This window comes from Marmota flaviventris, chromosome 3 (genome assembly GCF_047511675.1).
Source record: "Marmota flaviventris isolate mMarFla1 chromosome 3, mMarFla1.hap1, whole genome shotgun sequence".
NCBI classification, from domain to species: domain Eukaryota; kingdom Metazoa; phylum Chordata; class Mammalia; order Rodentia; family Sciuridae; genus Marmota; species Marmota flaviventris.
This window is the reverse complement of record NC_092500.1, coordinates 128,738,267-128,746,785: the sequence shown is the minus strand read 5'-3', so window position 1 is coordinate 128,746,785 and position 8,519 is coordinate 128,738,267.

Below are 8,519 nucleotides of genomic sequence, written 5' to 3'. Positions count from 1 at the left end.
ACTGATTTTTTTCCACCTCTTGATACCAGCAAATACTAGTCTTCTGACACACAGACACCCCCACTGCCTCCCTCCCTATGGCCTTCCCATTGCTGTACCTAAAAAGAGGAGCACAGAGCTGGAAAACCCCACTTGAGATTCTGCCCTCTTCCCCAGACACTGCAGTTCCCTCTTCCCTGCATTGCAGCCATGGGAGTGCCCTGAAAATCCTACCCTGCTTTAGTTTGCTCTCTTACCCTCTCCTGCTTTACTCAGAACCTTAGAATATTCCCACTACACATAAGTACCACCCTAAATGCAGCAACGGTACCTTTTCTCCTTACTCTTCTTTCCTGTGAGATTTAACACTGGACTCTCCACAAAGTAGACACTAAAATCAATAACACTGACCAAGAGAGCAATGGAAAGTGAAAGCAGAAACATCATTATTAAAATTTGTTCTGGGATAAGTCATGACTCCAAACCATAAAACATCATGAGTTTTAACCTGACCATAATTCCCCTCCCCATACGCAAATCATCACTTCTCTCACTACAGCTTTAATATCCATGAGATCCAGAACTTCTTTTTTTTTCAAAGAGAGAGAGAACTTTTTTTTTTAATATTTATTTTTTATTTTTCGGCGGACACAACATCTTTGTTTGTATGTGGTGCTGAGGATCAAACCCAGGCCGCACGCATGCCAGGCGAGCACGCTACCACTTGAGCCATATCCCCAGCCCCTGAGATCCAGAACTTCTGCTCTTACCTAAGACATATATTTTTGTAAAGAAAGATTCTTCCATTGTCAATAATTATTTGGGTTCGAACACCTCCACTTTAAATTAGACAATACTGGGGAGAGTGGAAAGAGACATGGAAAAGGAACAGGAGGAGGACATGACTAAATAGGTAGTGAACAGAGGGGCATAAAAGATAGTGATATTAATTTAATTAATGATTGTAACTGGTCCTCTTTGTGCTTTGAATACAGCCTTTGCTGCTCTGCCACTGTGTTTATTTTTTTAAAAAATATTTTTTAGTTGTAGGTGGACACAATATCTTTATTTCATTTTTATGTGGTGCTGAGGATTGAACCCAGTGCCTCACACATGCTAGGCAAGCGCTTTACCTCTGAGCCCCAGTCCCAGCCCCAGCCCCAGCCCTGTTTTATTTCTTGAATGGACATGTTTCTTTCTCATCTTCTCTCCCTTTAACCCTAATTTCAGGGGAAACAGGACTACCTTTCTTCCCCAACCTAGGCAGAATTATCTGTCCTTGAGCACATACCCACCACAGGAACAAATTCAGATTTGGGGATGGCACCAAAAGATCTCAGAAATGACCATCTCCCAAATTAATAAGGGAACTATAACTCTGACAGAGAACACATAGAATATAGCCTTTGAATCACCTTTTAAAAAACCTGCTATTCACCTTTTTAAAAACATGCCTCTAATCTTGGCTACTCAAGAGGCTGACAGGAGGATTGCAAGTTCAAAGCCAGCCTCAGCAACAGCGAAGTGCTAAGCAATACAGTGAGATCCTGTCTCTAAATGAAATACAAAATAGGGCCGGGATGTGGCTCAGCGGTCAAGTGCCTCTGAGTTCAATCCCTAGTACCCACCCCCCCCCCAAAAAAAAAAACCAAACCTGCCCCACTGTTCCCCCAGATGGGCAGAATCACAGCCTCTGGGACAGAAGTCCTCTGTGTATCTCCTTTGCTAGCAAAGCAATAAAACTTCCTTTCCTATTTTCTCAAAGTCATGTCCTCATTATTGTATTGGGATCAGGTACAAGGACCCTAATTAATTTAATTAATTATTAATATAATTAATGCTTTTGGCTAACAGCATTACTCAGAATGCACTGAAGATATTAACTCATTTAGCACGAATGCAAAAATGAATAAATAGCCCCTCCCTCAGAGCAGATTTTACTTTGCCTTTGTTGATTTTGAGACAAGAGTATGCCCAGCATTTTGATCTGCTAACTCCCCCACTTACCATATTTTTCCATGCTGAAAATTGTAGATTATGCCCTCTGCCACTGTCACTATAAAGGTGCCCAACATTGCCCTCTGGTGTCAGTTGAAAGGATAGGTCTACAATGCCTTACTTGAGCACCACTTCCAGCCATTTTGCGATCCCGTTGCTATTTGGATCCTGGGTCCAATAAAGAGAAACTGCATGATGTGCCTGTCTGCTTCTTATTCCGTACTGTGAAAAGCAGGCAAAGAAGCCAAGAGCAGGTAAAGAATCCTACCTATTACTCATGATTCCTGTGATCTGCATCCAGGAAGAGCTACTCCCTGTCTAATTTATAATTGTTTTTATTACTGAATCAGATAAATATTTCTAGAGATTCAGACTTACTTGGAAGAGAAAAAGTCCTCAGGAATTCAAATTATTAGACTGAGTTCTCTAGGGTGTTATTAGTTTTAGAGAGTGGGCTTTAGGCTTTTATTATTTACTTACTTACTTACTCATTTATTTCGGAATGGAGATTGAACCCAGAGGCACTCAACCACTGAGTCTCATCCCCAGCCTTTTTTTTTTTTTTTTTTTGAAATATTTTATTTAGAGACAAGTTCTTGCTGAGTTGTTTAGGGCCTTGGTATGTTACTGAGGCTGGCTTTGAACTCACTATCCTCCTGCCTCAGCCTCCCAAACCTCTGGGATTATAGGCATGAGCCATTGTGCCCAGCTAGGATCTTATTTATAAAGGAATGTTTTGTTTATGTTTGGTCTCTTTTAAGAAACAAGACTGAGGGAATTGATTGTAAAATACCTTAGAGGTAATTTAAAGGAAAAATAGAGGTGATACTGTGAGGAATTCACCCTTTTGTTCCTGTTCCTCTGAGACTTCTCACATATATTCATGGTACTATTTAGCCATTGTCCATGACAAGACCTATTACAAAATGAAGAATAGCACAAAACCATTCCTGGTTAAATTGGCATGGCATGGAAAATCACAGGAATGGCAGGGAGTGTGGTTACAGTGGGGATTGGTGTCCTTGTCTACAGAGGAAATGGGGGCTGGATAAGAGAACAGAAATAATTTAGGGAAACAGGGATCTTGGTGCTGAAGCATTCTTGGAATTCTGGACCAAGATTTCAGAGGTGTTTCTGCCTTCAAGGTTTAGTACTATACACTCACTTCTTCTTTCCCCACAACTAACAAAGACTTACTTGTAGCTCACCCTGGAGTATTGAGGAAGGAAAGCCAGGTAGAGTAAGTTAAAGCAGGATATGAAAAAGAATAAGTTTGCTAAAAGCAAAAAATGCACAAAGAACTCTTCCTATCTCTCTTGCCCATTTCTTTCTTTCTACCTGTCTCTTTTGTGCCCTGAGAAGAGAATACTTGAGGGAAAGACTTATCAGGAATGGGAGGAGAGAGATTGCTCAAAGGGATGGCCAGTCTCCAAAAGTTTTCAAGAAATGGAGCTCCCAAATCCTTTAGCAGTCTTAAGTGCCTTAGGACTAAATTTTTTCACAACAAATAAACCTATAGAAAAATGTTAGTATCCTGGGGCTTACCATTATTTAAACTTCTTCTTGGAAACCAATCATCTCTTGACCTCTTCCTATGTATCTGAAAGCCTATAGACCGGGAGCTTACTTTCACTTATTATAAAATAATTTTGGAAAAATTTTGTTTAAAAACCTTCCATCAAAGGCTCATGTATAATTTTCCCCAAAACATGGTTGCCAAATCTAAAGGCTAAATCTGTAAGTTGGTCAAAACAGGTCATTGTGTTTGTAAGTAGATGAGATTGAAAGCTGAAATTTGGTTACGAAAGGGCTCAGAGAGGATGCAAAGTCATTCAAAGGAGAAAATCAGTTTGGGTCTACCTTGGAAAGGAAAAGGAATGAAATCAGATGATGCTTGCCTTTTGAGTCTTAGGCAGTACCATGTGATGCCAACCAGTGAAGAAGCTGATATAAGGGATATTGGCAAAAACTAAGGAGGGGAAAAGGATTAAAGTACCCTAAGATTTCCACAAACCTGAGACCATATAGACAATGAGGAGGCAAATATCACTTTGTGACTTTGTCACAAAGTCCAGAAAAGGAACACTTCCTCTGACAACAAAGTACTGTTCTCACACAGGAGGCCAAGACTCAGGAAGGACATAGGTTAGTCAGAAGTAGATTCTTGAAGGAAATAAGTACTCAACTAGGTAGGCAACATTTCCAACTGTAAATTGCCTGAGGTTTCTGAATATTTGGATAGAGCAATCAAATTAGACACGGATAGTTCATCTTGGTCATAATTTTGTTGATTGAGGATAAAATATTATACTGTATAAACTCATAATTTTTGTTCCTCAGTTTCTTGGTAAAATTCCTTTTGTTAGTCTCAGTGTTTCAGCTGAACCTGCAGGATGTTGTTATGTATGTAAAAGGAATGAAGACCGGAGCTATTTTACAAGAGGATACAGCCTGAACGGGGTTGATGATGAGATCAACCTCCAGGGGGCAGTAGAGTCTAAGACAGATCTGGTGTTTCTTCTGTAGATCTAGAATTTCTGTAAGGAAATACTCAATATTTATACCAAACTCCTGCTGAAGAGGGAAAATAGATGATGGGAGGGAAGAACTAAAATTAATTCTAAATTGGAAAAGTGGTGGAGGAGGCTACCCATCAACAAGCTCCTAGCTTCCCTGTACACAGGGAAATAAAACAGCAGCTAAAAGATCATGGAGTAGAAAATGAAAATAATGCATTCCCCATGTACATCTTAAAAAGTTAACTTGAGTGCATGGACTGTTACTGAAGGGAAAAGGAACGCAGCAGGGGCATCTGAAAGATAAGTATTTCAGAAGCATGTAGAAATTATGATAGCCCCAAAATGGGATCAAACCTATCATGAGACATTGTCAGGAACAAATTTCTGTTCAAGGAAAATGTAAGTATATTTGCCAAATGTTATCACATTTTTACCTTTCATAGTATATGTTTAATGTTGCCTTAAGAGAATTATCTACTTCACATATTTCCTTGCTTCATACTAAACCAAAGACAGTGACAGTGCATGTATTTTCATTTTATCTTTTTCCTTTTGTTAAATACATTCCTAAACTGTCCTCCCTCACTCCAGTACTGGGGTTTGAACCCAGTACTAAGCACAAGCTCTTACATTCCTAACCTACTATATATCTTCTTTCTCCCACCCTCAGGCTGGAGATTGAACCCATAGCCCAGCACATGCTAGGCAAGTGCTCTACCACTGACCGGTATCCCCAGCCCACCAGCCCCTATTTCTTAATATCTGAACTGCAGAGCCACTTGGCATTACTCCTGAAGAGAAGGTCTTGAAATGTGCAAAAAGTTTTTTTTAAAAAAAAACAAAAGCTAATGGACTCATCTCTCAGGAATGTTAACCTAATTGACATGTAGATACTCAAAGTAAGAACTGGTCATCTCTGCTGGTTCTTAGGTGGACAGAAGTGAGGATATAGGCCAGTGGTTGCTGCTTCCTTTTGCATATGTGTTCTACAACCCAGCAGACAGGAGAATTTCTACCCAGGAGACTCTCTTCTTTGCTTCCTTATTCTCTCTCATTCTTTCTTAACCCTTTCCCTTTCTCTCCTCCCAACTAGATTCTTACCTTGCTTACCTTGTCATTCACTGGAACAAAGTCATATCTCTCTCTCTCTCTCTCTCTCTCTCTCTCTCTCTCTCTCTCGATACTGGGAATTGAAATTGAGCCCAGGGGCACTTTACCACTGAGCCACATCCCTACCCGCTTTTATTTTTTATTTGAGGCAGAGTCTCACTAAGTTGCTTAGCCCCTGGCCCCCCAAATTGCTGAGACTGGTTTCCAACTTGTGATCCTCCTCTACCTCCTGTGTCAGTGGGATTACAGGTGTGTACCTGGTGACACCACAGAAAGATACTAGAAAGAAACAGGTGTCATTAGCAGAGAGGATTTTTCTTGCTCTCGGAATCTTTTTTCCCACCCATTCTGTTTCCTCACAAGTACTTCTGAGTTAGCAAAACCTCATTAGGTTTAGCTCAAAAACAAAAACAAAGCAACAAAAAACCTAGTCTGAGAGAAAGAGAAGTAGAGCCCAGTTTCTTTTCAGGGCTCCTGACTGTGAAACCTCATAATGGAATGTCCCTCTAAGGAAGAAAGGATAAATACGAATTAACAGGAGCTGAAGCCAACTGCCCTGGCTCTAAGACCCAGGAACCCAATTATACTTATATTCTGCTCCAGGAGAAATGTGTACTTTAGTTTTGGATACATGCACAGCAGTAGCAACTTCACCCTCTGTGCTTGCTGGTATAACAAAGCACCTATTTAACACCAGTAACACATCAACCCTCCAGAATTTGTTAGCTTCTGTCCTCCAGGTTCCATAAGCTTATCACCAAAGTACAGATCCCCTCCACCATAGCACAGCTGTTTCCCCTGTCTTTGTTCATCCCTGATTGTGTGTTCCTTACTCTGCAGCCCTGGGGTGTGGATAGGTTTATCAGTCTGCATAAACATACTTCCTTGGAATTATAACGTTTTTCTTCTTCACAGCTGAGATATTTCAAACTCTGGACATCTGAATTGTAGCCACTTCTGTACCACCAGAAGGAAGTGGGACCTAGGCAAGAGAGGGGAATTCTGGGGAGAAGTAGGATATTGAGGGAACAAAACCAACTGGCCCACAGCCTAACATGGGTGAATAAATAGAAAAGAACTGAATTAGACAGGGGCAGCAAGGGTAGAACCCAAAACAAGATGCCAGGAAGAAGGGAAACAATAGAATCTAAAGTTAAGGTCAGGATCTAAAAGAAGACACCCAGGTCAAGAATGTGGGAGAGTTGTGGTCAGGAACTCAAGTTTAGGCTTAGAGGCCATAGCAAAAGTAAGATAATAGAGGTCATACTTGAAGTTTGACCAAGTAAGTGGCCAGGGAGGGGCACAGGAAAGGAAGAGATTACAGTTAGGGCTGAGTCAGTGCTTACTGAAAAGGAGATGCAGTACAAGCGTTCCTTCAGTCCAGAGTGTTCTGCCACATCTGAATCTTGTCCTTGGTCTCCAGAATAATAATAAATTTTATATCACAGTGCCCAAACCTCAGATCTAAACAAACCTTCTGAGTGAAGGGGAAGTTAAGCTGGGTTGGTAATGTCAATAGTAGTTTCTACTAAGGGAACAAAAGAATTTCAGTGTATTAATGGTTCATTCATTCAATGAAAAACTAAGCATTTTCCCTAGAAGCATCCAACAAATAGCAGTGAATCACATAGATTAAGCTCCTGTCTTTACAAACTTCATTTTCTATAAGGGAGAAGCAGAGGAGTAACAAATAACTCAGAGCACAATCTTAACCCTCCCTGATAAGAGGCCCCCATTGAGAAACTATACCTGGAATCCCAACAGGAAGTTATGGCTAACACAGAGAACAGGGCACAAGGAGTCTACTATATTTTAATATTAATCTTTTTGCCAACCTTCCTTTTGGTGCTTCAGCTTTTCTCCCTAAGTAAAGGATCAAAGGGACCAAAGATGGGAAAAGATAGGCAAAGAAGCCACCTTCCCTAAATCAACTCTGACACCAAGTGCTTATGGGAGGAATTCTGCAGTGGCTGGCAATAGAGCTAATATTCTTAGGAGTTGCGCACACAACTTTGGGGGGGTGACAGATGGCTCAGGATCTGGAACCAGAGGTCACCTCCCCTGCTGCTCTTATATCCTGGACCCCCAGGCAGAGTGTGCAGCTGTGACTGATGCTCTGGTCAACCAGGCTAAGGTGGTAGAGCAGGGAGGGGCCACAGTTCACTGCCTTAAATTTATTTCTCCCTGAAACATTCACACTGGTCCAGTCAGTCCATAATAGTGACTTTGGGGAAAAGCCAGATTGAGCATTCAGAGAGGGAAAGCCCTCAACTCATTTTGGACTTCTCTCTTTTTTTCTGGTTATATTCTAAACTCCCACTCCTGGTTGATTTCATTTTCTCTTTTTATTATTCTGTTAAGGCAAGTCTGAGAACACAGGTATAGAGTCACTATTAACAGAAAATCAGCAAACCTTTTTCTAAATGGAAATTTTTAAAAATCGATACTATTCAGTATTGTGACTCTTTAAAAATAGGAACATACACAGCCCTAGAAAGAATATAAATTGGACAGCCTTTCTGAGGGCCGTTTTACAACACACATCAAAAGTTTTTAAGATGTGTTTTATTCTTTGGCATATTCCTTGGCTCATAACTCCTACTCTGGAAACGTATCTTAATGAGGAAAAGAGCAGGAGAGGTAGTTACATTGTTTCTTCAGTGTGTTTTATAATGCAAGACCTTGAACCCACCTAGAATACAAACTAGTAAAAATGGTTTCCTGGCCCAGTGACCAACCCACATCAAAATAACACAAGCAAAAAAAAAAAAAAAAAAAAAAAAAGATTTATAGGGTGGATCAGACATGAAGAAAGAACTGAAGGAACCAGACCAAAGACTTTATTTATAACCTGGAATTAGAGTTGCTGCTGCCAGGACCCACTTTTCCCAATCTTTTCCTATTTACTGGTCT